This window comes from Panulirus ornatus, chromosome 19 (assembly GCF_036320965.1).
Source record: "Panulirus ornatus isolate Po-2019 chromosome 19, ASM3632096v1, whole genome shotgun sequence".
NCBI classification, from domain to species: domain Eukaryota; kingdom Metazoa; phylum Arthropoda; class Malacostraca; order Decapoda; family Palinuridae; genus Panulirus; species Panulirus ornatus.
In genome coordinates, this window is record NC_092242.1 from 16,047,007 (window position 1) to 16,056,717 (window position 9,711).

The following is a 9,711-nucleotide window of genomic DNA, read 5'->3' on the forward strand; positions in this document are numbered from 1 at the left end:
AGGTTATGCCCATGAGGCGATGGGGAAGAGAGAGAGGACGCTTTTTTCTTGGCGATATTTTGTGAGCGGATGCGGGTGTAGATACTGTGGCGAGGATGTGTAGGTGTAAGTGTATGCAACGTGGTGGGATTTTCATGTAAAACTTCGGTTGGGATTTTAAGTCTGATTGCAATCATGAGTCTGGTTGGAATATATGAGGACAGGTATATCCCATGTAGCTAAAGTATACATCTCGCTTCGATGTATCAGCGGCGTTGTAGGCATACTGAAGTTTACAGTTTTCTTCGTGGATATGTATTCCATGAGCTACATGCTGAAAATTTACGGACGTCTGTTTACTGTGGTGGGTATACTGTGTACACATGCTTCTCGTGTGCTCTGTTGAGTGTACAGGGTATCATGCAAGCCTCTTTGTACCGTAGGTAGGTATACACAACCTCTGAGTACAGCGTTGAATATACGGGGAATATACCGGTGTACTCACTGTGATAGGCATACAGGATGTACACGTATGTGTGTGTTATGAGGCTCCAAGAACAGGAGGCGCGGGAGATGTTGCATGAGTTAGTTCAAGGTGGAAATAGCATGAGGGAGGGAAACAAGGGCGACGTATGACGTATGAGGGGATAATTAGAATATCTTGCTCTCCTTGGCGGGGTTACAGTAACTGATTTTGTGTACTGCGAGCGTGGTAAACGTGTACGAAAGATCCCGTTATTCTAGAAGTGGAACGTATCTAAAAGTCTGTAACAGAAGTGGCCGTTTTGGTTGAGTGCCCCTATTCGTACAACACAGTGGACGGCGAGTACTTTGCGCGTCCGTACTTTACATATAACCTTGTGGAGTTTTGCTTGTGACTCGCAAAATATTAGGTAAATAAAACCCAAAATATTATATTATACCCAACCAGACATAGATTCATCCACAGAACACGTGAAGTTTCGTTAAATTCGCAGCAGAAAAAGAAAATCGAAATACAAAAGGCAATATATCACATGAAAACCAAGAAAAGTGTACAGCTGAATTTCGAAGCAAATGGACATATAACTGAATTCTTCCTACCTACTTATTAAACCCCTTGTGTAATTATTTACCATGATTACCTATTTGTGCACTGCGGCAAACGTGTGGCCCCAATCACTTAAGCTTACCTTATTCATGTTGGAATGTTTCCGTTAGGCAGGGCCGGCTAGTAGCGCTCACCACACGGAAACTTACAGCTACTGCCCTCAAGAGAAAAACTATTACGTCTCTTTCTTACTTCCAGTCCACCCATTGCACTGCGATGGCGCAAACACTTCCAGTCAGTCAGGGTTCTTCAGTGAAGAGAATCCAGCATGGTGGCTCCAGGAGAGGCAAATACTGTTCCTGGAACACATCTAAGCGCTTCACCCATGATGGCTTAGGGAGTCTGGAAGCACAAAAGCCCGCTAAGAAATCGTCCTGGCTCTGGAAAGCCCTTACTTGCAGGAAGTGTCTACTTACTGTAGATCCAGGAGATTCCAGGGAGGAGGCAGGGAGTGTACACCAAGCTCTGGAAGATCCCTGGAAGTAAAGTAGTCCAGCTGCATCACGAAGTACGAAAGTGTAAAAATGTCAGCTCTGGAATATATTCTAACAGGATTTCTTTCCATTTCCTTTGGACGTGGCATGAGCAGATTTCATTTTTTTTTTCTCCCACAGGACTCAAGGGGTTCAGCACCTTTGACCGCAGAGTAACAAGAGTGCAATTTAAAGACGAATCAGATTGCCACAGCCATCTCCGGTGCACAAGGACTTGGCTGGCAGCTCTTCGGTAGATGTATTTTCGGTTCGCAAGAGACCATTATTTTGGGGGATGTGTATTGCTTTGATTTGGATCTACAGCAGTACGGCTACAGTGAGGAAAATGTATATAGCATAGATGGCTTCAGGAAAGATATTTATCAAACCCACTGAAACCGCCACTGACAAGGGTTTATTACACAGATGCGAATGTCATGGACGGGTGTTGGCTTTTGATTTAGAAGGTCATCTCCGGGACTGACTCTTTTATTGACATGTAGGGCTGAGAGTCGAGAAGTGTCAGGAAGGAAAGCACTTATCACGAGAAATTCAAGAAGAGCAAGCCAGCACGGCGGAGTGACTGTTGGAGTAGCGAGCACAAAATGAAGAAACCAGCAAAGACTTGAATCCAGGTTCCTCCGATTTTGGACTTAGGGAATTAATTCTTCGTTAATTTCAGTTTGTGTCGAACAGCGATTCCATCAGTGTGTGGCTCTTGATTAGCTTCTCCTTATCTTTCCACCCAAAACACCTCACTCTCTCTCTCTCTCTCTCTCTCTCTCTCTCTCTCTCTCTCTCTCTCTCTCTCTCTCTCTCTCTCTCTCTCTCTCTCTCTCTCTCTCTCTCTCCATCTTGATACCTACCTCTTCTCCCTTCTGTCACACACCTGGTCAGAGCGTCTCAGGGAGAGAGAGGGCAGGGAGAGAAAAAAAAATGAGAGGAAGAGAGAATAAGATAAAATACGCCACATCGAGACCGGGATTTATGGTTCCTCTGGTAATTTCGGATATCTTGCCTCTTCATCATCTTTGCCTGTGCCAGATGGAGGGTTGAATTTTCTCGGATGAGACGTGAATGACCACATTCGAGAGAGAGAGAGAGAGAGAGAGAGAGAGAGAGAGAGAGAGAGAGAGAGGGAGGAGTGAGCCGTGGTCATCAGTTAGTGCGCAGTCTCTCACGACCCAGGGCCAGTTAGACCAGTTAGTACACCAGTCCACGTGGGAGGAGCCGACAGAGATGGTATCTGCCGGGACGCTTGTACTCCTTCCCGAGAGTATCTTGTGGAGGGCGGGAGGTAAATTCTGAGCTGGTTAGACAAGGATAAAACCCGTGGCTCGGAGTGGGGGAGGAGGGGGAGAGACGAACTGAGACGTTGCTGAGTAGTTCAGAAACTATCAAACAGGTGTGTGACCATGACTTGGGTCCTGAGGTGTTTGTTCATTAGACTGAATAATAGACGGGAAGATGATGACGACGCGATGACCCCTCCTGATGATGAGAGGGTCTTGACGATCAACCGGACTGAGAATGATGGTGATAACACCATCATCATAATACTGGGGTGGGGTTGGAGGTAGGGAAATGACGGTGTTGGTGATGGGAGGCGATGATGATGATGCTAGTGATGATGATGATGATGATGATGATGGTGATGCGAGAGAATACAAACATCGGCAGACCAGTGGGTCATTTATGGGCGGTTTGGGACAATGGAGGAGACGAAGAACACTGAGATGCGTGCGGTAAAGTGTAGAAAAGCGGACAGAAAGATGTGAAGGGAGGAATATACCCGTGATCTTTACGTGTGACCAAAGAGGCGCAGATCATGTAAGTCGTGGACTTGAAGTACCACGAGGTTGTTGACGGCAGAGCTTGTGGTGGAGGCGTTGTGCAGCACTGGTGGAGGTGAGACCTTCAGTGTCTCCAACCCACCAGTGGAGATCCCAGGGATGATGGAAGTCCAGAGATGAACAGCCATGATGACGCTGGCAAGAGACATCACCTTAACCATAACATAACAACAGGATTTTTTTTTATTTTATGTGACGAAAGATCGTCTGACGTCATTCCTTTACATATAACGCACATGGAGTAAAATATACTGAAAATCCATTCCCATGGAAGACAGCAGAGAAGACGACGATCAAGCTTTTGAGGAACGGGAAGAAATATTGTATAAAGTACTCAAGGTATCCAGGTATTTAGGGTTTTTTACGTACCTAGTAGTCTTCGAAATATGAAGAGATATGTTGATCCAGTGGGCATGAGGCAGTCTTCTGTTAATTATCCAGAGATGATTTTCAAAAGTGAGGTCTGTGGGGTTCCTTTTCCACTCGTAAATGTGCCCGAAAACCATTTCCTCCTAGGATGTACAGAGTACGTGTGACTTACACTCATGTGTGGTTGGGAAAGTGCGTATATTCTCTTGAAAACACATTTGTATGAATGATTTCAAGAGGCTGAGTGTTGTCAGGTATATCCCAATGAAGCTAGTATTGCCGTGATGGACGTAAGGACTGGTAACGCATGCTGGTCATATCCAATGTTATTCAAGGACAAAAAAAGGGGAAAATGTAAAGTTCGTGTTGTCTCAGAAATTTCATCCTGATCTACCAACGAATGGTATCCTAACGAAGATTCCATCTGTCCTTTTAAATCTTCGAATAGCCAGAGAGCCGACTCCGTGCTCAAAGGAATATATTTACAGAATATATCAGTTTTCTTTGTGGGATGGTTGAGTTGGCCTGTTGGTCAGGGAGACTGAACCGCTACCCCAGCATGACATGTTGACAACGATAACGTCACTGATCGTGTAAAGGTGCGTGATGAACGTCATCGTACACCTGGCTCACACAAGTTTATGACGTCACGACGTGTTGACAGGGATGACGTCACCGATCGTGCGAGGATGCGCGATGAACGCCATCGTACACCTGGCTTACGCTGTTTATGGCAACACGTACACCCCATTTCTCAGACCCCACTTGCACTGTTGCCACGTAATAAATAACACGTTTTTATAGCCTCTACGTGAGATCTCGGGAGTTTTCAGGTACCCCAGCAGTGTAAAACTGCAACTTTGACAATATCTGACTCAGTTATTTTATTTTCCTCATCTTCTCAATCCCCGTTTTCTTATCCCTCACTCTCTTTATCCCATACCACTCTCTCCCTCGGCTCTGGGCCATCATAGCATTTGGTATAGCTCCAGTGTCGACTCTGGACTTTTTCTCCCCATCTTCTTCTGTCTCCCCTCCTCCCCTCCAACACTTCCTTCCTCTCACCATCACACATGTATTGAAAACACACACACACACACACACACACACACACACACACACACACACACACACACACACACACACACACACACACACACACGCGAGAGTTTATCCAGCCATCGAAGATATGCATGAAGGGCCCCACACCGTTGATAATGAGGACGTTCTTATCAAAAATGACCGGTTCGTCAACCTGGTTCGGGGTCTTCTTTTTCCTTGATGGAATCTCTCTCTCTCTCTCTCTCTCTCTCTCTCTCTCTCTCTCTCTCTCTCTCTCTCTCTCTCTCTCTCTCTCTCTCTCTCTCTCTCTTGTGAGAGTGAGTAGTAACGGAGATAAAACCCGCCTTAGCAACTTTTTTTATTTTCAAGTTAAAACACAGCATCGAAGACGAAGTATGAAATGGATGTGAAGGTTGGAAAGGCAAGAACTGGGATGTAAACTCAGAGCCAAGAAGAGGAGCGTAAAAATCACACAAGCTAACAGTCTTTAAGTTGTTTGGACAACAAAGCAGCCTGAAAAGGTGGGTTGCCAGTCACCGAGAGAGAGAGAGAGAGAGAGAGAGAGAGAGAGAGAGAGAGAGAGAGAGAGAGAGAGAGAGAAGGGAGGGAGGGAGGAGGTACTTTCATATAGATATCAAAATGTGGGAACATACATCTCAGAGGAGGTTAACAGGCAACAAGCCGGAGGAGGGTTCCAACAATAGACACAAATCAAAGAGCAGGTGTTCTCCTACTAGACGTAAGACAAAGGAACAATGTAACAACAGACAAACTACCTGTCAGCTGTAGAGGGGCAAACTAGACAGGGGAGAGGAGGAGGAGGAGGAGGAAAAAAAAAAGGACATCGTTCCTATTGGTTCAATGTGTCAGACGAGACCACATGTAATCTTTTGCTGATCCGAAGACAACCGTTCTTAAGACTTTCTCCCACCGACTCTTTCCTTCACAATTATCTATAAACTTGAACGATAGGGACAAAAGAAAACTGGTCTTTAATTTTTTTTTTTCTTTTTTTGTGCTATGCAGTGTACGTTTTCATAATGAGTGCTCGCTTTCTCTGGGAAAATAAGATGTTGTATCCACCAGGGATTAACATTATGTCAAGACACGCAATGTAATTATGGTTAGACAGAGTCCATATACCGTTCGAACAAATCAGGGTGTACTTAAAGATTAATTGGCATGCTGAGCGCGCCCAGTTGCCCAGTGGCTCTATGGTGAGTTAACTAGACGTATCCATTATCTAAGACGGGGAAGAGAGAGAGAGAGAGGGAAAAAAAAAGGGGGAGCGACCAGTTACCCGTTGCCATATCTACTATTAATGAAGAGATGCATTTAATTTTACTTGTCAGCTGTTTGATTTGACATGACCGTGGTCACTGTATGATTTCCCCCCTTCCTCTCAGTCCGTACCTGCACGAATCAGGATGGAAGTTTACGAGCGATGAAGCTCAGTTCAGCTCAAGGAAAATTATAGGTTTGTAATCAGGGGATCGTCTTAGAGTAAACAACTCTAGGAGGTCGAGGAAGACTGCAATCTCTCACCAGGCGAATTATTTGATCGCAGATATGGATTGGACGCAAACAGCACCCACAAACAGGTTGCACGAATAGTTTACAAAAACAACGTGCAAAAAAAAAAGGAACAGCCAACACGAACAGCCAACAGGAAAAGCTGGTACAAACAGCTGACATGAAGAGCTTGCACGAAGAGTTTGCATGATATCATGCACGAACAACATACTTGACCACCTTTGGGAACTTTATTCAAACTTATGCCTTTTTTGCTTTTGTAGATGTAGACTTTCGGTAGATATTACAGGAAGCTTATTGGTTCTATACGAAGGAATACATGGAAAATCAAACAGCAACAGATCACTGGGTCCTTTCTAGGTTGTGTATGTGATAGCGGGAGATATAAGAAACTCACAGATTAGTGTAGTACAGGTTAGAAGGTATAGAAATGATTCTAAAGTGAAAAACCTGTACAATGTCAGTGTGACTGAAGTTTAAATCATGTAAGTCTCGGAGTTGGAGCGAAATATTTATCAAGTTTGTTCTTAAACGTATCTACGGTTCCACCGCTTTCAACCACTGTAGTCGACAACTCGTTCTATAACTTAAGACTCCTGTTGAAGAAACAGCGCCTCGCCTCATTCAAGCTAAAGCGTTACAGATCTTCCTCTTGGGAGGCGAAGTCTTCGTTGCCATGGAATCCACGATGTGTTCCTTAGGGATGCGAACCCCCTCCGATTCCCAAAGGGAAAAATATAGATTCGATGTAAAAGTTATAAATGACTGATCTTTTCTTCTCATCTTTACTTACGAGAATCTTAGCCATAATCGTAAAATGCCATCGACCTCTTCTCACGTCGTTATAGGAAATGCTCGCGACGTATGGATGGTGCGGAGCGATGAAAACGTTTGTCAAAAGTAATGGTTAAAGACATAGGATTGCTGTCGCTCACACTGAACACTGGCCAAGGACCTTACTACACATACTGGCCAAGGACCTTAGTACACACTGGTCAAGGACCTTTCTACACACACGCACACACACACACACACACACACACACACACACACACACACACACACACTGGCCAAGGACCTTACTACACACTGGTCAAGGACCTTACTACACACATTGATCAAGGACCTTACTACACACACACACACACACACACACACACACACACACACACACACACACACACACACACACACACAGGCCAAGGACCTTACTACACACTAGTCAGTTACCTTACTACCTACACACTGGCTATGGATCTTACTATACACTGTTCAAGGACCTTACTACTCACTGGTGAAGGACCTTACTATGCACCCTGGCTAAGAACCCTACCACATATTGACCAAGAACCATACCAAACACTGACCAGGGATCTCATCACACTCTCACATAGGTCAGGGTCGCTACCACACACTAACTAGGGACCTACCACACACGGTGGTCAGGGATCTCACCACACACCTGGTTTAGGTGTACGAGAACGTAAGCAATAGATCATGAGTGGCAGTGGCTGTGTCCATGATATATATATATATATATATATATATATATATATATATATATATATATATATATATATATTTATATTTATTTATATTTATTTATTTTGCTTTGTCGCTGTTTCCCGCGTTTACGAGGTAGCGCAAGGGAACAGACGAAAGAAATGGCCCAACCCACCCCCATACACATGTATATACATACACGTCCACACACGCAAATATACATACCTATACATCTCAATGTACACATATATATACACACACAGACACATACATATATACCCATGCACACAATTCACACTGTCTGCCTTTATTCATTCCCATCGCCACCTCGCCACACATGGAATACCATCCCCCTCCCCCCTCATGTGTGCGAGGTAGCGCTAGGAAAAGACAACAAAGGCCCCATTCGTTCACACTCAATCTCTAGCTGTCATGCAATAATGCCCGAAACCACAGCTCCCTTTCCACATCCAGGCCCCACAGAACTTTCCATGGTTTACCCCAGACGCTGCACATGCCCTGATTCAATCCACTGACAGCACGTCAACCCCGGTATACCACATCGATCCAATTCACTCTATTCCTTGCCCGCCTTTCACCCTCCTGCATGTTCAGGCCCCGATCACTCAAAATCTTTTTCACTCCATCTTTCCACCTCCAATTTGTATATATACATATACATATATATATATGTGTGTGTGTGTGTGTGTGTGTGTGTGTGTGTGTGTGTGTGTGTGTGTTTCCTGCTCTGTAATAGGACCGGATCTTCCACCATAAACAACCACGATCTTTTTACTTGCGTCACCTGCATTATAAGAGAGTCATATATTTCGTAACAGCAACACAATCTTATCTCACTTTGCAGCGGGCATCACTGAAGGGGGATTCCCCGAGCCCACACGTCAGAGGAGCGACAACAATTGACAGAATAAGATAACAGAAGCTGCTCCCGTCCCGTCTCGTCCCGTCCCACGTCAGCACAGCCCAGAAAAGGGACGACCGCCGAAAGATTCAGCGATCCAAGCGGATAAGGTTAAGAAAACCAAGCCGTTGTGGTCAAGCCAAGGCAGTATAGGCCAGAGCGGAATACAGTCCACACCCACTGGTCTGCAGGTAAGTGGGACAACCTTGGGTGGCAAGGGCGCTTATATCCGTGTTCATCACAATAGACGTGTGTGTGTGTGTGTGTGTGTGTGTGTGTGTGTGTGTGTGTGTGTGTGTGTGTGTGTGTCCAGTTTTACCGCCCACTTGTGGTTACATGGAGAAGAATAAGACGAGAGGTGCTTTATAAGATTGAAAGGACGAAAAGACGAAAAGTTCTCTACCTCTACCTGAGATCCGTGGATGTTTTTATATCAAATTCCTCGCGTGGAAAAGTTGATATATTGAACCCCCTTCTCCTCCTCCTTCTCCTCCTCCTCCTCCTCCTCCTCCTCCTCCTCCTCCTCCTCCTCTCGAGCCTCTCACATTTCACAGGACCTGCCAAGGTAGTCAATGTCAGGCGGGGAAGAAATATTGTTAAATAGTGAGTGAAGGAAGACTTGTGGGGAAATTATAACGTCTAGTGAGTACACATGACTTGCTTCTCGTGCTAGGAGTGACCTTGGAATGTGTGCCGCCGATGAAAGTAGTTGAAAGGGACGAGTGGTGGTGGAGGAGTAGAGGGGGGAAAAAAAGCAAAAGGGTTTTTAAGCAGCAGTCAGCAACAAGACAGCAGTAGCGACAGAAGACAGAACTCACGGACGGTGTGGTGTGTGTGTGTGTGTGTGTGTCGTGTGTGTGTGTGTGTGTGTGTGTGTGTGTGTGTGTGTGTGTGTGCGGCGAGGAAGGGGATGAAGGAACCAGTTTA

At 45.2% G+C, this 9,711-nt stretch overlaps 1 long non-coding RNA gene across 1 annotated transcript in view; it reads left to right on the forward strand.

Moving 5' to 3' along the window:
* The window catches only part of LOC139755250 (uncharacterized), a 299,252-nt gene extending 290,311 nt beyond the window's left edge, over positions 1-8,941 (forward strand). Inside the window, exon 3 of the long non-coding RNA XR_011714063.1 lies at positions 8,728-8,941. This is a non-coding gene — a long non-coding RNA (uncharacterized lncRNA). The remainder of the gene's footprint in view (positions 1-8,727) is intronic.
* The last annotated feature ends 770 nt before the right edge of the window (positions 8,942-9,711 follow it).